Raw genomic sequence first — 22,538 nt, 5'->3', positions numbered from 1 at the left:
ATGGAGTCAAATAGAGACGAAAAGAGTAGAGAAGAGTCGAATAGAGCAGAATAGGGCCGAAAGAGGCCGAACTGAGCAGAATCGAAGCAATTCAAGCCAAACGAGCCAAATAGAGCCAAATCGAATCGAATCGAGCTGATTCAAGCTTAATCACGTCGAATCCCGTTCAATGCATCCAATCCAATCCCAAGGTCTAGATTAGAGAAGGGGAGGGGAGGGTGGAATAGAATAGAGTAGAGTAGACTAGAAGAGATTAGAACAGAATAGAAGGAATAGAATAGAGTAGAAAAGGGTAGGGTCGAGTAGACTCGAATAGAGTCGAATAGAGCCGAATAGGCCAAATAGAGACGAATAGAGAAAACAGAGCTGAATGGAGCCGAATAGAGACGTAAAGGAGCCATAGAGAGCCGATTCGCACCTAATCGAGCTGAATCAAGCAGAATCACGCCGACTGTCACTGAATAGCGTCGAATCACGTCGTTTTGTGTCGGACCGGGTCGAATCGCTTCGTATCGCATCGGATTGCATCGAATGTCGTCGAATCACGACGAATCACGTCCCATCACGTCCAATAACTTCGAATTGCGTCCAATCTCCTAGAATTCTGCTGAATCACGTCGAATCGTATGGAATCTCGTCTAATCTCTTTGAATCCCGTCAAATGCCTTCGGACCTTGTCGAATCCCGTCGAATCCTGTCCAATCGCGTCGAAGTGAATCGAATTGAATCAAATAGATTCAAGTAGGGTGGGTTTGGGTGGGGTGCAGTAGAGTTGGGTAGGGTAGGATAGAACAGAGTCCAACAGAATAGGAGAGAACAGAACAGAAGAGAAAGAATCCAGCAGAATAGAATAGAGTAGAAAAGAGTCAGATAGTGCAGAACATAGCCGAATTGAGGCGAATGGAGACAAAACAAGATGAATCGCGTTGAATCGCTTCGAATCGGGTCCAATCGAATCCATTCGAATAGATTAGGGTAGGGAAGGGTAGACGAGAATGGAGGAGAATAGTGCAGAATGGTGTGGAATGGATTAGAACGGAGCCGACTCGAGACGAATAGAGTAGAAAAGAGTCGAATAGAGCATAGTTGGGCCGAATAGGGCCAAAGAAGGCCTAATCGAGCAGAATCCAGCAGAATCGATGCCATTGGAGCTGAATGGAGCAAAATGGAGCCCAATCGAACCGACTCGAAGCGAATTGATCTGATTCAAGCCTAATCGGGTGGAATGGCGTGAAAATGCGATGACTCGAACAGAATCAAAGATTAGAGAAGGGGAGGGGAGCGGCTGGGAGGGTAGAACAGAATAGACTAGAACAGTACATAATAGAAGGAACAGAAGATAGCACAGTACGGTAGAGCAGAGAAGAGTAAAGTAGAGAAGAGTAGAGTCGAATAGAGTGAAATAGTGCAGAATAGAGCTGAATAGAGCCAATTCTAGCCGAATCGAGGCCAATGGAAACAAAACGTGATGAATCGCGTCGAATAGCGTCCAATCGAATCCATTAGAATAGATTAGAGTAGGGTAGGGTAGAACAGAATAGAGTAGAATCGAGTCGAATGGAGTTGCATAGGGAAAACTAGAGTAGAAAAGAGTCGAATCGAGCCGAATAAGGCTGAACCAAGTCGAATTGAGTTGAAACAAGCTGAATCGAAGCGATTCAAGCCAAATGGAGCTGAATCGAGCTGATGGTGCCGAATGAGCCGATTCAAGCATCATCGCGTCCAATCCCATTGAAATGCTTTGAATCGAATGCAATTGAATAGATTCGAAAAGGTTAGGGTAGGGTGGTTTTGGATAGGGTAGACTAGGGTAGACGAAAGTAGACTAGAGTAGAGTAGACAAGAGAAGTCTAGAGTAGTAGCCTAGACAAGACAGCTGGACTAGTCAGACTAGTGGTATAGATCAGTAGGCTAGACAAGTAGCCTTGAAGAGTACCCTTGCCCTGACAAGTACCCTAAATTCTGAATCTGAACTACTCCCCTTGCCTTAACTAGTATCCTGAACTAGTAGCCTTGTCTGAACTACTGCCCTTAACTAGTAGCCTTGCCTTAAGTAATAGTCTTAATGTCTACCCTTGCCTTACTAGTACCCTGAACTAGTAGCCCTGCCTTAACTAGGACCCTGGCCTTCACCAGTAGCCTTAACTAGTACCCTGGCCTTCACTCGTATCCTTGCCTCAACTAGTACCCTTAACTAGTACCCTCGCATTAACTAGTAGTCTTAAGTAGTACCTGGCCTTCTCAGTCCCCATAAGTCCTACCCTGGCCTTAACCAGCTGCCTTAACTGGTACCCTGGTCTTAACTAGTAGTATTCACTTGTACCCTTGAATCCACTGGTAGCCTAAACTAGTCGTCTTGCCTTAAGTAGTAGCCTTCACTTGTACCTTGCCTTAACTAGTATCCTTAACTAGTACCTTGCCTTAACTAGTACTCTTAACTAGTACAGCGGCCAGAACGAGCAGCCTGAACTAGTAGCCTTGTCTGAATTAGTACCCTGAACTAGTAGCCTTGCTTTAAGTAATAGTCTTAACCTCTGCCCTTGCCTTCCTAGTACCCTTAACTAGTAGCCAAGCCTTAACTAATACCCTTGCCTTTACCAGTTGCCTTAAGTAGGACCTTGGCCTTAACTCGAAGTCTCAACTTGTAAACTTGCATCAAAGAGTAGCCTTAACTAGTGCTCTTGCCTTAAGTAGTGGCCTGAACTAGTACTCGTGCCTTAGCTAGTACTCTTAACTAGTACAGTGCCCCTAACTCGTATCCTGAACTAGTAGCCTTCTCTTAACTAGTACCCTTAACTAGTAGCCTTGCCTTCACTAGTACCCTGGCCTTCTCCAGTGGCCTTAACTAAGACCCTGGCCTTCACTGGCAGCCTTAAGTAGTACCCTTAACTAGTACCCTCGCATTCACTAGTAGTCTGAATTAGTACCCTGGCCTTATCAGTACCCATAACTACTACCCTTGCCTTAACCAGTTGCCTTAACCAGCACCCTGGACTTAGCCAGGAGTATTAACATGTACCCTTGCATCGACTTGTAGACTTAACTAGTACTCTTGCCTGAAGTAGTGGCCTTAACTCGTTCCTTGCCTTACTAGTAGGCTTAACTAGTACTCTTAACTAGTACAGTGGCCCTAACTAGTATTCTGAACTAAAAGCCTTGTGGTAAATAGTACCCTTAACTAGTCACCTTGCCTTAAGGAACAATCTTAACATCTACCCTTGCCTTACTAGTCCTCTTAACTAGTAGCCAAACCTTAACTAGTACCCTGAAGTAGTAGCCTTACATGGACTAGTAGCCCAGCCTTAGCTAGTACCCTGGCCTTCACTAGTACCCTTGCCTCAACTAGTAACCTGGCATTAACTAGTAGTCTTAAGTAGTACCCTGGCCTTAACTAGTAGTATGAACTTGTACCCTTGCATCAACTAGTAGCCTAAACTAATACTCTTGCCTGAAGTCGTAGCCTTCACTTATACCTTGCCTTCCTAGTAGCCTTAACTAGTACCCGTCCATTAACTAGTACTCTTAACTAGTACAGTGGCCCTAACTAGTAGCCTGAACTAGTCCCCTTGCCTGAGGTAGTCCCTTTTCCAAACTAGCACCCTTCTTGAGTACCCCTATGGAGTAGGGTATGGTACAGTAGGGTGTCATATGGTAGGGTAGCATACGGTAGAACAGAGAAAACAGAATCCAATAGAATAGAAGAGGATAAGTCAGGATAGCTTAGTTTCGTGTAGGGTATGGTAGAGTAGCATCGGATGGAATAGAGAAAAGAGAAAACGAGAATCCAATACAACAGAATCGAAAAGAAGAGACTAGATGAGGAAAGACTAGGGCGGGATAGGGTTCTGTCGAATAGAAGAGCGTAGAATGGTGTGGAATGGAGTCAAATGCAGTCAAACCGAGATGAATAGACTAGAAAAGAGTTGAATAGAGCGGAATAGCACCGAATAGGGACATCTAGGGCTGAGTCGAGCCCAATCGAGCCCAATCAAGTCCAATCGACCAGATTCGAGCTGAATGGAGCCGAATGGAGCTGGAATGAGCCAAATAGAGACCAAGAAAATGAGCCAAGCTAGATCGAGGCAAATCGCACCTAATCGCATCCTATTGCATCGAATCTCGTCGAAGTCCATCCAATCCCACCAAAACCCATTGAATCTCATGAAATCTCACCGAATCCCGTCCAATTGTGTCAAATCGGGTCGAATCGAATGCAATCGAATTCAATAGAACAGCTTAGAGTAGCGTAGGTCAGGCTGGGATTCAATAGGGTAGGGCACAGAGGAATAGACTAGAGAAGCATAGAGTAGAAGAGAAGAGAATACAAAGAGTAGAATGGAGTAGAGTGGAGTAGAGTAGAATAGTCAGAGTCGAGTAGTGCAGAATAGAGATGAATAGATCCAATTCGAGCTGAATCGAGTCGAATGGAGAGGAAATGAGACAAATCTCAATGAATCGAATAGATTAGAGTAGGGTGGGGGAGAAGAGAATAGACTAGTGTAGAATGGAGTCGAACAGAGTAGAATGGTGTGGAATGGAGTCGAATGGAGCCAAATAGAGACGAATAAAGTAGAAAAGAGTTGAATAGAGCTGAACAGGGCCGGATAAGTTTGGATCGAGCCTAATGATGCTGAATCGAGCAGAATCGAGCCAAATTGACCCGATTCAAGCCAAATCGAGCTAAATCAAGCCAATTCAAGCCTAATCCCATGGAATCGCCTTGAAAGGCATTGAATCGAATCGAATCGATTAGAGTAGAGGAGGGTAGAGTAGGAGGGGTTAGACTAGAACAGAACACAAGAGAAAGAATCGAATAGAATGAAGTAGAGACGAGTACAGTAGAATAGAGTCCAATAGAGTTGAATAGAGCCAAAGAGAGCTGAATGCAGCCGAATCCACCAAATTCGAGGTGACTCGAGAAGAATCATGTCGAATCGCGTTGAAAAGTGTCGAATCCAATCCAATAGTTTAGTGTAGGGCGGGTAAGATGAGGGTAGGGTAGGGTAGAAAAGAATAGATTAGAATAGACCAGAAAGAATAGAGAAGAGTAGACTAGAGTCAAATCGAGTCAAATCCTGCCGAAAAGAGCCGAATAGAGAGGAAAAGGGCCAAGTCCAACCGAATCGAGTTGAATTCGCACAAAAAGGAGCTGAATCGAGCCGATAGGACCTGAATCAGGTCGAATCCCGTTCAAGTCTGTTGACTAGAATAGAACAGATTACAGTAGGCTAAGTTAGAGTAGGGTAGGATAGACCAAAATGCAGTAGAACAGAACAGGATAGAAGAGAACTGAAAGAATAGAATAGGGTCGAGTAGTGCAGAGTCTAGAAGAATAGAGTTGAATATTGCCGACTAGAGCAAAATAGAGCCCAAAAGACCCAACGTGATAGAAATCAAGATGAATGGCGCCGAATCCCGCGGAATCATGCTGGATCGCGTCGAATCCCGTTGAATTGCATTGAATCCCATCCACTCAAGTCCAATCCAATCGAATCGATTAGAATAGACTAGAGAAGGGTAGAGTACAAGACAATAGACTAGAGAAGAATACAGTCGGATGGAGTAGAATGGAGTTGAAAAGAGATAATAGAGTTGAGTAGACTCATAGAGCCACATAGAGTTGAATAGAGCCTATTCAAGCTGAATAGAACTGACCAGGGCGAAATGGAGCCGATTAGAACTGAATCGAACCGATTAGAGCCCAAGAGGGATGAATGGAGTGCAACGGAGCCGATTGGAGCCGAATCGCATCGAAATGCGTGGAATCGAATCCAGTGGAATAGATTAGAGTAGGGTTGGTTAAAATAGAGTAGAAGAGGATTGAACACAGTAAAAGAGAATAAAAAGAATACAAGAGAATCGAGTCCAAAAGGTTAGAGCAGAGCAGAATAGTGTAGAGTAGAACAGAGTCGAATAGAGTCTAAGCGAGCCAAATGGAGAAGAAACAAGGCAAATCGCGTTGAATCCCCTCGAACCAATTCCAGTCAATTAGGGTAGGGTAGAGTAAAATAGTGTTGAGTGGAGTAGAATGCTGTGCAACGCAATCGAATGGAGTCGAAAGGAGTAGAAAAGAGCCGAATAGAGCCGAATGGTGCTGAAGAGGGCCGAAGAGGGCCGAATCGAGCTGAATTGAGCCAAATCCAGTAAATCGAGCCTAATGGAGCCGAATTGAGCCGAATCCAGTTGAATCGACACTCTTCGAGCCAAATGGAGCCGAATGGACATGAATCGAACCAATTCGACCTGAATCGTGTCCAAATTCATGGAATCGAATTGAACAGCTTAGAGTAGGGGAGGTTCGGGTATGGCAGGGTGGAATAGAGTAGAGTAGCATAGAATAAAACAGAAGAGAATAGAAGAGAACAGAACAATACAGAACGAATACAGAAAACAGTAGGCTAGAGTAGCGTAGAGGGAAACAGAGTAGAGTAGAATAGATTCGAACAGAGCTAAATAGAGCCAAACTGAGCTGAACCGTGTCCAAATGGGTTGAATCCAATCCAATCAAATGGATTAGAATAGAGTAGAGTTGGGTAGCACAGGGTAGGGTAGAATAGAGTAGAATAGAACAGAACAGAATAGGAAGAAGAAAGAAAATAGAGAAGAGTAGACTAGAGTACGATAGAGTAGGCTAGTGTAGAATAGGGTAGACTCGAATACAGCTGAATAGAGCCGAATGGAGTCGAAATGAGAGGAATCACGTCTAATCGATTCGAGTAAATTAGAGTGGTGTAGGCTAGAGTAGAGCAGAATAGTGTGGAATAAATAGAATGGAGTCGAATGGAGTCAAATAGAGACGAAAAGAGTAGAGAAGAGTCGAATAGAGCAGAATAGGGCCGAAAGAGGCCGAACTGAGCAGAATCGAAGCAATTCAAGCCAAACGAGCCAAATAGAGCCAAATCGAATCGAATCGAGCTGATTCAAGCTTAATCACGTCGAATCCCGTTCAATGCATCCAATCCAATCCCAAGGTCTAGATTAGAGAAGGGGAGGGGAGGGTGGAATAGAATAGAGTAGAGTAGACTAGAAGAGATTAGAACAGAATAGAAGGAATAGAATAGAGTAGAAAAGGGTAGGGTCGAGTAGACTCGAATAGAGTCGAATAGAGCCGAATAGGCCAAATAGAGACGAATAGAGAAAACAGAGCTGAATGGAGCCGAATAGAGACGTAAAGGAGCCATAGAGAGCCGATTCGCACCTAATCGAGCTGAATCAAGCAGAATCACGCCGACTGTCACTGAATAGCGTCGAATCACGTCGTTTTGTGTCGGACCGGGTCGAATCGCTTCGTATCGCATCGGATTGCATCGAATGTCGTCGAATCACGACGAATCACGTCCCATCACGTCCAATAACTTCGAATTGCGTCCAATCTCCTAGAATTCTGCTGAATCACGTCGAATCGTATGGAATCTCGTCTAATCTCTTTGAATCCCGTCAAATGCCTTCGGACCTTGTCGAATCCCGTCGAATCCTGTCCAATCGCGTCGAAGTGAATCGAATTGAATCAAATAGATTCAAGTAGGGTGGGTTTGGGTGGGGTGCAGTAGAGTTGGGTAGGGTAGGATAGAACAGAGTCCAACAGAATAGGAGAGAACAGAACAGAAGAGAAAGAATCCAGCAGAATAGAATAGAGTAGAAAAGAGTCAGATAGTGCAGAACATAGCCGAATTGAGGCGAATGGAGACAAAACAAGATGAATCGCGTTGAATCGCTTCGAATCGGGTCCAATCGAATCCATTCGAATAGATTAGGGTAGGGAAGGGTAGACGAGAATGGAGGAGAATAGTGCAGAATGGTGTGGAATGGATTAGAACGGAGCCGACTCGAGACGAATAGAGTAGAAAAGAGTCGAATAGAGCATAGTTGGGCCGAATAGGGCCAAAGAAGGCCTAATCGAGCAGAATCCAGCAGAATCGATGCCATTGGAGCTGAATGGAGCAAAATGGAGCCCAATCGAACCGACTCGAAGCGAATTGATCTGATTCAAGCCTAATCGGGTGGAATGGCGTGAAAATGCGATGACTCGAACAGAATCAAAGATTAGAGAAGGGGAGGGGAGCGGCTGGGAGGGTAGAACAGAATAGACTAGAACAGTACATAATAGAAGGAACAGAAGATAGCACAGTACGGTAGAGCAGAGAAGAGTAAAGTAGAGAAGAGTAGAGTCGAATAGAGTGAAATAGTGCAGAATAGAGCTGAATAGAGCCAATTCTAGCCGAATCGAGGCCAATGGAAACAAAACGTGATGAATCGCGTCGAATAGCGTCCAATCGAATCCATTAGAATAGATTAGAGTAGGGTAGGGTAGAACAGAATAGAGTAGAATCGAGTCGAATGGAGTTGCATAGGGAAAACTAGAGTAGAAAAGAGTCGAATCGAGCCGAATAAGGCTGAACCAAGTCGAATTGAGTTGAAACAAGCTGAATCGAAGCGATTCAAGCCAAATGGAGCTGAATCGAGCTGATGGTGCCGAATGAGCCGATTCAAGCATCATCGCGTCCAATCCCATTGAAATGCTTTGAATCGAATGCAATTGAATAGATTCGAAAAGGTTAGGGTAGGGTGGTTTTGGATAGGGTAGACTAGGGTAGACGAAAGTAGACTAGAGTAGAGTAGACAAGAGAAGTCTAGAGTAGTAGCCTAGACAAGACAGCTGGACTAGTCAGACTAGTGGTATAGATCAGTAGGCTAGACAAGTAGCCTTGAAGAGTACCCTTGCCCTGACAAGTACCCTAAATTCTGAATCTGAACTACTCCCCTTGCCTTAACTAGTATCCTGAACTAGTAGCCTTGTCTGAACTACTGCCCTTAACTAGTAGCCTTGCCTTAAGTAATAGTCTTAATGTCTACCCTTGCCTTACTAGTACCCTGAACTAGTAGCCCTGCCTTAACTAGGACCCTGGCCTTCACCAGTAGCCTTAACTAGTACCCTGGCCTTCACCAGTAGCCTTAACTAGTACCCTGGCCTTCACTCGTATCCTTGCCTCAACTAGTACCCTTAACTAGTACCCTCGCATTAACTAGTAGTCTTAAGTAGTACCTGGCCTTCTCAGTCCCCATAAGTCCTACCCTGGCCTTAACCAGCTGCCCTAACTGGTACCCTGGTCTTAACTAGTAGTATTCACTTGTACCCTTGAATCCACTGGTAGCCTAAACTAGTCGTCTTGCCTTAAGTAGTAGCCTTCACTTGTACCTTGCCTTAACTAGTATCCTTAACTAGAACCTGTGCCTTAACTAGTACTCTTAACTAGTACAGCGGCCAGAACGAGCAGCCTGAACTAGTAGCCTTGTCTGAATTAGTACCCTGAACTAGTAGCCTTGCTTTAAGTAATAGTCTTAACCTCTGCCCTTGCCTTCCTAGTACCCTTAACTAGTAGCCAAGCCTTAACTACTACCCTGAACTAGTAGCCTTGCCTTAACTAGTACCCTTGCCTTAACCAGTTGCCTTAAGTAGGACCTTGGCCTTAACTCGAAGTCTCAACTTGTAAACTTGCATCAAAGAGTAGCCTTAACTAGTACTCTTGCCTTAAGTAGTGGCCTGAACTAGTACTCGTGCCTTAGCTAGTACTCTTAACTAGTACAGTGCCCCTAACTCGTATCCTGAACTAGTAGCCTTCTCTTAACTAGTACCCTTAACTAGTAGCCTTGCCTTCACTAGTACCCTGGCCTTCTCCAGTGGCCTTAACTAAGACCCTGGCCTTCACTGGCAGCCTTAAGTAGTACCCTTAGCTAGTACCCTCGCATTCACTAGTAGTCTGAATTAGTACCCTGGCCTTATCAGTACCCAGAACTACTACCCTTGCCTTAACCAGTTGCCTTAACCAGCACCCTGGACTTAGCCAGGAGTATTAACATGTACCCTTGCATCGACTTGTAGACTTAACTAGTACTCTTGCCTGAAGTAGTGGCCTTAACTCGTTCCTTGCCTTACTAGTAGGCTTAACTAGTACTCTTAACTAGTACAGTGGCCCTAACTAGTATTCTGAACTAAAAGCCTTGTGGTAAATAGTACCCTTAACTAGTCACCTTGCCTTAAGGAACAATCTTAACATCTACCCTTGCCTTACTAGTCCTCTTAACTAGTAGCCAAACCTTAACTAGTACCCTGAAGTAGTAGCCTTACATGGACTAGTAGCCCAGCCTTAGCTAGTACCCTGGCCATCACTAGTACCCTTGCCTCAACTAGTAACCTGGCATTAACTAGTAGTCTTAAGTAGTACCCTGGCCTTAACTAGTAGTATGAACTTGTACCCTTGCATCAACTAGTAGCCTAAACTAATACTCTTGCCTGAAGTCGTAGCCTTCACTTATACCTTGCCTTCCTAGTAGCCTTAACTAGTACCCGTCCATTAACTAGTACTCTTAACTAGTACAGTGGCCCTAACTAGTAGCCTGAACTAGTCCCCTTGCCTGAGGTAGTCCCTTTTCCAAACTAGCACCCTTCTTGAGTACCCCTATGGAGTAGGGTATGGTACAGTAGGGTGTCATATGGTAGGGTAGCATACGGTAGAACAGAGAAAACAGAATCCAATAGAATAGAAGAGGATAAGTCAGGATAGCTTAGTTTCGTGTAGGGTATGGTAGAGTAGCATCGGATGGAATAGAGAAAAGAGAAAACGAGAATCCAATACAACAGAATCGAAAAGAAGAGACTAGATGAGGAAAGACTAGGGCGGGATAGGGTTCTGTCGAATAGAAGAGCGTAGAATGGTGTGGAATGGAGTCAAATGCAGTCAAACCGAGATGAATAGACTAGAAAAGAGTTGAATAGAGCGGAATAGCACCGAATAGGGACATCTAGGGCTGAGTCGAGCCCAATCGAGCCCAATCAAGTCCAATCGACCAGATTCGAGCTGAATGGAGCCGAATGGAGCTGGAATGAGCCAAATAGAGACCAAGAAAATGAGCCAAGCTAGATCGAGGCAAATCGCACCTAATCGCATCCTATTGCATCGAATCTCGTCGAAGTCCATCCAATCCCACCAAAACCCATTGAATCTCATGAAATCTCACCGAATCCCGTCCAATTGTGTCAAATCGGGTCGAATCGAATGCAATCGAATTCAATAGAACAGCTTAGAGTAGCGTAGGTCAGGCTGGGATTCAATAGGGTAGGGCACAGAGGAATAGACTAGAGAAGCATAGAGTAGAAGAGAAGAGAATACAAAGAGTAGAATGGAGTAGAGTGGAGTAGAGTAGAATAGTCAGAGTCGAGTAGTGCAGAATAGAGATGAATAGATCCAATTCGAGCTGAATCGAGTCGAATGGAGAGGAAATGAGACAAATCTCAATGAATCGAATAGATTAGAGTAGGGTGGGGGAGAAGAGAATAGACTAGTGTAGAATGGAGTCGAACAGAGTAGAATGGTGTGGAATGGAGTCGAATGGAGCCAAATAGAGACGAATAAAGTAGAAAAGAGTTGAATAGAGCTGAACAGGGCCGGATAAGTTTGGATCGAGCCTAATGATGCTGAATCGAGCAGAATCGAGCCAAATTGACCCGATTCAAGCCAAATCGAGCTAAATCAAGCCAATTCAAGCCTAATCCCATGGAATCGCCTTGAAAGGCATTGAATCGAATCGAATCGATTAGAGTAGAGGAGGGTAGAGTAGGAGGGGTTAGACTAGAACAGAACACAAGAGAAAGAATCGAATAGAATGAAGTAGAGACGAGTACAGTAGAATAGAGTCCAATAGAGTTGAATAGAGCCAAAGAGAGCTGAATGCAGCCGAATCCACCAAATTCGAGGTGACTCGAGAAGAATCATGTCGAATCGCGTTGAAAAGTGTCGAATCCAATCCAATAGTTTAGTGTAGGGCGGGTAAGATGAGGGTAGGGTAGGGTAGAAGAGAATAGATTAGAATAGACCAGAAAGAATAGAGAAGAGTAGACTAGAGTCAAATCGAGTCAAATCCTGCCGAAAAGAGCTGAATAGAGAGGAAAAGGGCCAAGTCCAACCGAATCGAGTTGAATTCGCACAAAAAGGAGCTGATTCGAGCCGATAGGACCTGAATCAGGTCGAATCCCGTTCAAGTCTGTTGACTAGAATAGAACAGATTACAGTAGGCTAAGTTAGAGTAGGGTAGGATAGACCAAAATGCAGTAGAACAGAACAGGATAGAAGAGAACTGAAAGAATAGAATAGGGTCGAGTAGTGCAGAGTCTAGAAGAATAGAGTTGAATATTGCCGACTAGAGCAAAATAGAGCCCAAAAGACCCAACGTGATAGAAATCAAGATGAACGGCGCCGAATCCCGCGGAATCATGCTGGATCGCGTCGAATCCCGTTGAATTGCATTGAATCCCATCCACTCAAGTCCAATCCAATCGAATCCATTAGAATAGACTAGAGAAGGGTAGAGTACAAGACAATAGACTAGAGAAGAATACAGTCGGATGGAGTAGAATGGAGTTGAAAAGAGATAATAGAGTTGAGTAGACTCATAGAGCCACATAGAGTTGAATAGAGCCTATTCAAGCTGAATAGAACTGACCAGGGCGAAATGGAGCCGATTAGAACTGAATCGAACCGATTAGAGCCCAAGAGGGATGAATGGAGTGCAACGGAGCCGATTGGAGCCGAATCGCATCGAAATGCGTGGAATCGAATCCAGTGGAATAGATTAGAGTAGGGTTGGTTAAAATAGAGTAGAAGAGGATTGAACACAGTAAAAGAGAATAAAAAGAATACAAGAGAATCGAGTCCAAAAGGTTAGAGCAGAGCAGAATAGTGTAGAGTAGAACAGAGTCGAATAGAGTCTAAGCGAGCCAAATGGAGAAGAAACAAGGCAAATCGCGTTGAATCCCCTCGAACCAATTCCAGTCAATTAGGGTAGGGTAGAGTAAAATAGTGTTGAGTGGAGTAGAATGCTGTGCAACGCAATCGAATGGAGTCGAAAGGAGTAGAAAAGAGCCGAATAGAGCCGAATGGTGCTGAAGAGGGCCGAAGAGGGCCGAATCGAGCTGAATTGAGCCAAATCCAGTAAATCGAGCCTAATGGAGCCGAATTGAGCCGAATCCAGTTGAATCGACACTCTTCGAGCCAAATGGAGCCGAATGGACATGAATCGAACCAATTCGACCTGAATCGTGTCCAAATTCATGGAATCGAATTGAACAGCTTAGAGTAGGGGAGGTTCGGGTATGGCAGGGTGGAATAGAGTAGAGTAGCATAGAATAAAACAGAAGAGAATAGAAGAGAACAGAACAATACAGAACGAATACAGAAAACAGTAGGCTAGAGTAGCGTAGAGGGAAACAGAGTAGAGTAGAATAGATTCGAACAGAGCTAAATAGAGCCAAACTGAGCTGAACCGTGTCCAAATGGGTTGAATCCAATCCAATCAAATGGATTAGAATAGAGTAGAGTTGGGTAGCACAGGGTAGGGTAGAATAGACTCGAACAGAACAGAACAGAATAGGAAGAAGAAAGAAAATAGAGAAGAGTAGACTAGAGTACGATAGAGTAGGCTAGTGTAGAGTAGGGTAGACTCGAATACAGCTGAATAGAGCCGAATGGAGTCGAAATGAGAGGAATCACGTCTAATCGATTCGAGTAAATTAGAGTGGTGTAGGCTAGAGTAGAGCAGAATAGTGTAGAATGGTGTGGAATAAATAGAATGGAGTCGAATGGAGTCAAATAGAGACGAAAAGAGTAGAGAAGAGTCGAATAGAGCAGAATAGGGCCGAAAGAGGCCGAATTGAGCAGAATCGAAGCAATTCAAGCCAAACGAGCCAAATAGAGCCAAATCGAATCGAATCGAGCTGATTCAAGCTTAATCACGTCGAATCCCGTTCAATGCATCCAATCCAATCCCAAGGTCTAGATTAGAGAAGGGGAGGGGAGGGTGGAATAGAATAGAGTAGAGTAGACTAGAAGAGATTAGAACGGAATAGAAGGAATAGAATAGAGTAGAAAAGGGTAGGGTCGAGTAGACTCGAATAGAGTCGAATAGAGCCGAATAGGCCAAATAGAGACGAATAGAGAAAACAGAGCTGAATGGAGCCGAATAGAGACGTAAAGGAGCCATAGAGAGCCGATTCGCACCTAATCGAGCTGAATCAAGCAGAATCACGCCGACTGTCACTGAATAGCGTCGAATCACGTCGTTTTGTGTCGGACCGGGTCGAATCGCTTCGGATCGCATCGGATTGCATCGAACGTCGTCGAATCACGACGAATCACGTCCCATCACGTCCAATAACTTCGAATTGCGTCCAATCTCCTAGAATTCTGCTGAATCACGTCGAATCGTATGGAATCTCGTCTAATCTCTTTGAATCCCGTCAAATGCCTTCGGACCTTGTCGAATCCCGTCGAATCCTGTCCAATCGCGTCGAAGTGAATCGAATTGAATCAAATAGATTCAAGTAGGGTGGGTTTGGGTGGGGTGCAGTAGGGTTGGGTAGGGTAGGATAGAACAGAGTCCAACAGAATAGGAGAGAACAGAACAGAAGAGAAAGAATCCAGCAGAATAGAATAGAGTAGAAAAGAGTCAGATAGTGCAGAACATAGCCGAATTGAGGCGAATGGAGACAAAACAAGATGAATCGCGTTGAATCGCTTCGAATCGGGTCCAATCGAATCCATTCGAATAGATTAGGGTAGGGAAGGGTAGACGAGAATGGAGGAGAATAGTGCAGAATGGTGTGGAATGGATTAGAACGGAGCCGACTCGAGACGAATAGAGTAGAAAAGAGTCGAATAGAGCATAGTTGGGCCGAATAGGGCCAAAGAAGGCCTAATCGAGCAGAATCCAGCAGAATCGATGCCATTGGAGCTGAATGGAGCAAAATGGAGCCCAATCGAACCGACTCGAAGCGAATTGATCTGATTCAAGCCTAATCGGGTGGAATGGCGTGAAAATGCGATGACTCGAACAGAATCAAAGATTAGAGAAGGGGAGGGGAGCGGCTGGGAGGGTAGAACAGAATAGACTAGAACAGTACATAATAGAAGGAACAGAAGATAGCACAGTACGGTAGAGCAGAGAAGAGTAAAGTAGAGAAGAGTAGAGTCGAATAGAGTGAAATAGTGCAGAATAGAGCTGAATAGAGCCAATTCTAGCCGAATCGAGGCCAATGGAAACAAAACGTGATGAATCGCGTCGAATAGCGTCCAATCGAATCCATTAGAATAGATTAGAGTAGGGTAGGGTAGAACAGAATAGAGTAGAATCGAGTCGAATGGAGTTGCATAGGGAAAACTAGAGTAGAAAAGAGTCGAATCGAGCCGAATAAGGCTGAACCAAGTCGAATTGAGTTGAAACAAGCTGAATCGAAGCGATTCAAGCCAAATGGAGCTGAATCGAGCTGATGGTGCCGAATGAGCCGATTCAAGCATCATCGCGTCCAATCCCATTGAAATGCTTTGAATCGAATGCAATTGAATAGATTCGAAAAGGTTAGGGTAGGGTGGTTTTGGATAGGGTAGACTAGGGTAGACGAAAGTAGACTAGAGTAGAGTAGACAAGAGAAGTCTAGAGTAGTAGCCTAGACAAGACAGCTGGACTAGTCAGACTAGTGGTATAGATCAGTAGGCTAGACAAGTAGCCTTGAAGAGTACCCTTGCCCTGACAAGTACCCTAAATTCTGAATCTGAACTACTCCCCTTGCCTTAACTAGTATCCTGAACTAGTAGCCTTGTCTGAACTACTGCCCTTAACTAGTAGCCTTGCCTTAAGTAATAGTCTTAATGTCTACCCTTGCCTTACTAGTACCCTGAACTAGTAGCCCTGCCTTAACTAGGACCCTGGCCTTCACCAGTAGCCTTAACTAGTACCCTGGCCTTCACCAGTAGCCTTAACTAGTACCCTGGCCTTCACTCGTATCCTTGCCTCAACTAGTACCCTTAACTAGTACCCTCGCATTAACTAGTAGTCTTAAGTAGTACCTGGCCTTCTCAGTCCCCATAAGTCCTACCCTGGCCTTAACCAGCTGCCTTAACTGGTACCCTGGTCTTAACTAGTAGTATTCACTTGTACCCTTGAATCCACTGGTAGCCTAAACTAGTCGTCTTGCCTTAAGTAGTAGCCTTCACTTGTACCTTGCCTTAACTAGTATCCTTAACTAGAACCTGTGCCTTAACTAGTACTCTTAACTAGTACAGCGGCCAGAACGAGCAGCCTGAACTAGTAGCCTTGTCTGAATTAGTACCCTGAACTAGTAGCCTTGCTTTAAGTAATAGTCTTAACCTCTGCCCTTGCCTTCCTAGTACCCTTAACTAGTAGCCAAGCCTTAACTACTACCCTGAACTAGTAGCCTTGCCTTAACTAGTACCCTTGCCTTAACCAGTTGCCTTAACCAGCACCCTGGACTTAGCCAGGAGTATTAACATGTACCCTTGCATCGACTTGTAGACTTAACTAGTACTCTTGCCTGAAGTAGTGGCCTTAACTCGTTCCTTGCCTTACTAGTAGGCTTAACTAGTACTCTTAACTAGTACAGTGGCCCTAACTAGTATTCTGAACTAAAAGCCTTGTGGTAAATAGTACCCTTAACTAGTCACCTTGCCTTAAGGAACAATCTTAACATCTACCCTTGCCTTACTAGTCCTCTTAACTAGTAGCCAAACCTTAACTAGTACCCTGAAGTAGTAGCCTTACATGGACTAGTAGCCCAGCCTTAGCTAGTACCCTGGCCATCACTAGTACCCTTGCCTCAACTAGTAACCTGGCATTAACTAGTAGTCTTAAGTAGTACCCTGGCCTTAACTAGTAGTATGAACTTGTACCCTTGCATCAACTAGTAGCCTAAACTAATACTCTTGCCTGAAGTCGTAGCCTTCACTTATACCTTGCCTTCCTAGTAGCCTTAACTAGTACCCGTCCATTAACTAGTACTCTTAACTAGTACAGTGGCCCTAACTAGTAGCCTGAACTAGTCCCCTTGCCTGAGGTAGTCCCTTTTCCAAACTAGCACCCTTCTTGAGTACCCCTATGGAGTAGGGTATGGTACAGTAGGGTGTCATATGGTAGGGTAGCATACGGTAGAACAGAGAAAACAGAATCCAATAGAATAGAAGAGGATAAGTCAGGATAGCTTAGTTTCGTGTAGGGTATGGTAGAGTAGCATCGGATGGAATAGAGAAAAGAGAAAACGAGAATCCAATACAACAGAATCGAAAAGAAGAGACTAGATGAGGAAAGACTAGGGCGGGATAGGGTTCTGTCGAATAGAAGAGCGTAGAATGGTGTGGAATGGAGTCAAATGCAGTCAAACCGAGATGAATAGACTAGAAAAGAGTTGAATAGAGCGGAATAGCACCGAATAGGGACATCTAGGGCTGAGTCGAGCCCAATCGAGCCCAATCAAGTCCAATCGACCAGATTCGAGCTGAATGGAGCCGAATGGAGCTGGAATGAGCCAAATAGAGACCAAGAAAATGAGCCAAGCTAGATCGAGGCAAATCGCACCTAATCGCATCCTATTGCATCGAATCTCGTCGAAGTCCATCCAATCCCACCAAAACCCATTGAATCTCATGAAATCTCACCGAATCCCGTCCAATTGTGTCAAATCGGGTCGAATCGAATGCAATCGAATTCAATAGAACAGCTTAGAGTAGCGTAGGTCAGGCTGGGATTCAATAGGGTAGGGCACAGAGGAATAGACTAGAGAAGCATAGAGTAGAAGAGAAGAGAATACAAAGAGTAGAATGGAGTAGAGTGGAGTAGAGTAGAATAGTCAGAGTCGAGTAGTGCAGAATAGAGATGAATAGATCCAATTCGAGCTGAATCGAGTCGAATGGAGAGGAAATGAGACAAATCTCAATGAATCGAATAGATTAGAGTAGGGTGGGGGAGAAGAGAATAGACTAGTGTAGAATGGAGTCGAACAGAGTAGAATGGTGTGGAATGGAGTCGAATGGAGCCAAATAGAGACGAATAAAGTAGAAAAGAGTTGAATAGAGCTGAACAGGGCCGGATAAGTTTGGATCGAGCCTAATGATGCTGAATCGAGCAGAATCGAGCCAAATTGACCCGATTCAAGCCAAATCGAGCTAAATCAAGCCAATTCAAGCCTAATCCCATGGAATCGCCTTGAAAGGCATTGAATCGAATCGAATCGATTAGAGTAGAGGAGGGTAGAGTAGGAGGGGTTAGACTAGAACAGAACACAAGAGAAAGAATCGAATAGAATGAAGTAGAGACGAGTACAGTAGAATAGAGTCCAATAGAGTTGAATAGAGCCAAAGAGAGCTGAATGCAGCCGAATCCACCAAATTCGAGGTGACTCGAGAAGAATCATGTCGAATCGCGTTGAAAAGTGTCGAATCCAATCCAATAGTTTAGTGTAGGGCGGGTAAGATGAGGGTAGGGTAGGGTAGAAGAGAATAGATTAGAATAGACCAGAAAGAATAGAGAAGAGTAGACTAGAGTCAAATCGAGTCAAATCCTGCCGAAAAGAGCTGAATAGAGAGGAAAAGGGCCAAGTCCAACCGAATCGAGTTGAATTCGCACAAAAAGGAGCTGATTCGAGCCGATAGGACCTGAATCAGGTCGAATCCCGTTCAAGTCTGTTGACTAGAATAGAACAGATTACAGTAGGCTAAGTTAGAGTAGGGTAGGATAGACCAAAATGCAGTAGAACAGAACAGGATAGAAGAGAACTGAAAGAATAGAATAGGGTCGAGTAGTGCAGAGTCTAGAAGAATAGAGTTGAATATTGCCGACTAGAGCAAAATAGAGCCCAAAAGACCCAACGTGATAGAAATCAAGATGAACGGCGCCGAATCCCGCGGAATCATGCTGGATCGCGTCGAATCCCGTTGAATTGCATTGAATCCCATCCACTCAAGTCCAATCCAATCGAATCCATTAGAATAGACTAGAGAAGGGTAGAGTACAAGACAATAGACTAGAGAAGAATACAGTCGGATGGAGTAGAATGGAGTTGAAAAGAGATAATAGAGTTGAGTAGACTCATAGAGCCACATAGAGTTGAATAGAGCCTATTCAAGCTGAATAGAACTGACCAGGGCGAAATGGAGCCGATTAGAACTGAATCGAACCGATTAGAGCCCAAGAGGGATGAATGGAGTGCAACGGAGCCGATTGGAGCCGAATCGCATCGAAATGCGTGGAATCGAATCCAGTGGAATAGATTAGAGTAGGGTTGGTTAAAATAGAGTAGAAGAGGATTGAACACAGTAAAAGAGAATAAAAAGAATACAAGAGAATCGAGTCCAAAAGGTTAGAGCAGAGCAGAATAGTGTAGAGTAGAACAGAGTCGAATAGAGTCTAAGCGAGCCAAATGGAGAAGAAACAAGGCAAATCGCGTTGAATCCCCTCGAACCAATTCCAGTCAATTAGGGTAGGGTAGAGTAAAATAGTGTTGAGTGGAGTAGAATGCTGTGCAACGCAATCGAATGGAGTCGAAAGGAGTAGAAAAGAGCCGAATAGAGCCGAATGGTGCTGAAGAGGGCCGAAGAGGGCCGAATCGAGCTGAATTGAGCCAAATCCAGTAAATCGAGCCTAATGGAGCCGAATTGAGCCGAATCCAGTTGAATCGACACTCTTCGAGCCAAATGGAGCCGAATGGACATGAATCGAACCAATTCGACCTGAATCGTGTCCAAATTCATGGAATCGAATTGAACAGCTTAGAGTAGGGGAGGTTCGGGTATGGCAGGGTGGAATAGAGTAGAGTAGCATAGAATAAAACAGAAGAGAATAGAAGAGAACAGAACAATACAGAACGAATACAGAAAACAGTAGGCTAGAGTAGCGTAGAGGGAAACAGAGTAGAGTAGAATAGATTCGAACAGAGCTAAATAGAGCCAAACTGAGCTGAACCGTGTCCAAATGGGTTGAATCCAATCCAATCAAATGGATTAGAATAGAGTAGAGTTGGGTAGCACAGGGTAGGGTAGAATAGAGTAGAATAGAACAGAACAGAATAGGAAGAAGAAAGAAAATAGAGAAGAGTAGACTAGAGTACGATAGAGTAGGCTAGTGTAGAATAGGGTAGACTCGAATACAGCTGAATAGAGCCGAATGGAGTCGAAATGAGAGGAATCACGTCTAATCGATTCGAGTAAATTAGAGTGGTGTAGGCTAGAGTAGAGCAGAATAGTGTGGAATAAATAGAATGGAGTCGAATGGAGTCAAATAGAGACGAAAAGAGTAGAGAAGAGTCGAATAGAGCAGAATAGGGCCGAAAGAGGCCGAACTGAGCAGAATCGAAGCAATTCAAGCCAAACGAGCCAAATAGAGCCAAATCGAATCGAATCGAGCTGATTCAAGCTTAATCACGTCGAATCCAGTTCAATGCATCCAATCCAATCCAAAGGTCTAGATTAGAGAAGGGGAGGGGAGGGTGGAATAGAATAGAGTAGAGTAGACTAGAAGAGATTAGAACAGAATAGAAGGAATAGAATAGAGTAGAAAAGGGTAGGGTCGAGTAGACTCGAATAGAGTCGAATAGAGCCGAATAGGCCAAATAGAGACGAATAGAGAAAACAGAGCTGAATGGAGCCGAATAGAGACGTAAAGGAGCCATAGAGAGCCGATTCGCACCTAATCGAGCTGAATCAAGCAGAATCACGCCGACTGTCACTGAATAGCGTCGAATCACGTCGTTTTGTGTCGGACCGGGTCGAATCGCTTCGTATCGCATCGGATTGCATCGAATGTCGTCGAATCACGACGAATCACGTCCCATCACGTCCAATAACTTCGAATTGCGTCCAATCTCCTAGAATTCTGCTGAATCACGTCGAATCGTATGGAATCTCGTCTAATCTCTTTGAATCCCGTCAAATGCCTTCGGACCTTGTCGAATCCCGTCGAATCCTGTCCAATCGCGTCGAAGTGAATCGAATTGAATCAAATAGATTCAAGTAGGGTGGGTTTGGGTGGGGTGCAGTAGAGTTGGGTAGGGTAGGATAGAACAGAGTCCAACAGAATAGGAGAGAACAGAACAGAAGAGAAAGAATCCAGCAGAATAGAATAGAGTAGAAAAGAGTCAGATAGTGCAGAACATAGCCGAATTGAGGCGAATGGAGACAAAACAAGATGAATCGCGTTGAATCGCTTCGAATCGGGTCCAATCGAATCCATTCGAATAGATTAGGGTAGGGAAGGGTAGACGAGAATGGAGGAGAATAGTGCAGAATGGTGTGGAATGGATTAGAACGGAGCCGACTCGAGACGAATAGAGTAGAAAAGAGTCGAATAGAGCATAGTTGGGCCGAATAGGGCCAAAGAAGGCCTAATCGAGCAGAATCCAGCAGAATCGATGCCATTGGAGCTGAATGGAGCAAAATGGAGCCCAATCGAACCGACTCGAAGCGAATTGATCTGATTCAAGCCTAATCGGGTGGAATGGCGTGAAAATGCGATGACTCGAACAGAATCAAAGATTAGAGAAGGGGAGGGGAGCGGCTGGGAGGGTAGAACAGAATAGACTAGAACAGTACATAATAGAAGGAACAGAAGATAGCACAGTACGGTAGAGCAGAGAAGAGTAAAGTAGAGAAGAGTAGAGTCGAATAGAGTGAAATAGTGCAGAATAGAGCTGAATAGAGCCAATTCTAGCCGAATCGAGGCCAATGGAAACAAAACGTGATGAATCGCGTCGAATAGCGTCCAATCGAATCCATTAGAATAGATTAGAGTAGGGTAGGGTAGAACAGAATAGAGTAGAATCGAGTCGAATGGAGTTGCATAGGGAAAACTAGAGTAGAAAAGAGTCGAATCGAGCCGAATAAGGCTGAACCAAGTCGAATTGAGTTGAAACAAGCTGAATCGAAGCGATTCAAGCCAAATGGAGCTGAATCGAGCTGATGGTGCCGAATGAGCCGATTCAAGCATCATCGCGTCCAATCCCATTGAAATGCTTTGAATCGAATGCAATTGAATAGATTCGAAAAGGTTAGGGTAGGGTGGTTTTGGATAGGGTAGACTAGGGTAGACGAAAGTAGACTAGAGTAGAGTAGACAAGAGAAGTCTAGAGTAGTAGCCTAGACAAGACAGCTGGACTAGTCAGACTAGTGGTATAGATCAGTAGGCTAGACAAGTAGCCTTGAAGAGTACCCTTGCCCTGACAAGTACCCTAAATTCTGAATCTGAACTACTCCCCTTGCCTTAACTAGTATCCTGAACTAGTAGCCTTGTCTGAACTACTGCCCTTAACTAGTAGCCTTGCCTTAAGTAATAGTCTTAATGTCTACCCTTGCCTTACTAGTACCCTGAACTAGTAGCCCTGCCTTAACTAGGACCCTGGCCTTCACCAGTAGCCTTAACTAGTACCCTGGCCTTCACTCGTATCCTTGCCTCAACTAGTACCCTTAACTAGTACCCTCGCATTAACTAGTAGTCTTAAGTAGTACCTGGCCTTCTCAGTCCCCATAAGTCCTACCCTGGCCTTAACCAGCTGCCTTAACTGGTACCCTGGTCTTAACTAGTAGTATTCACTTGTACCCTTGAATCCACTGGTAGCCTAAACTAGTCGTCTTGCCTTAAGTAGTAGCCTTCACTTGTACCTTGCCTTAACTAGTATCCTTAACTAGTACCTTGCCTTAACTAGTACT

This window comes from Loxodonta africana, chromosome 10 (genome assembly GCF_030014295.1).
Source record: "Loxodonta africana isolate mLoxAfr1 chromosome 10, mLoxAfr1.hap2, whole genome shotgun sequence".
Taxonomy (NCBI): domain Eukaryota; kingdom Metazoa; phylum Chordata; class Mammalia; order Proboscidea; family Elephantidae; genus Loxodonta; species Loxodonta africana.
This window is presented reverse-complemented; position numbering follows the sequence as displayed.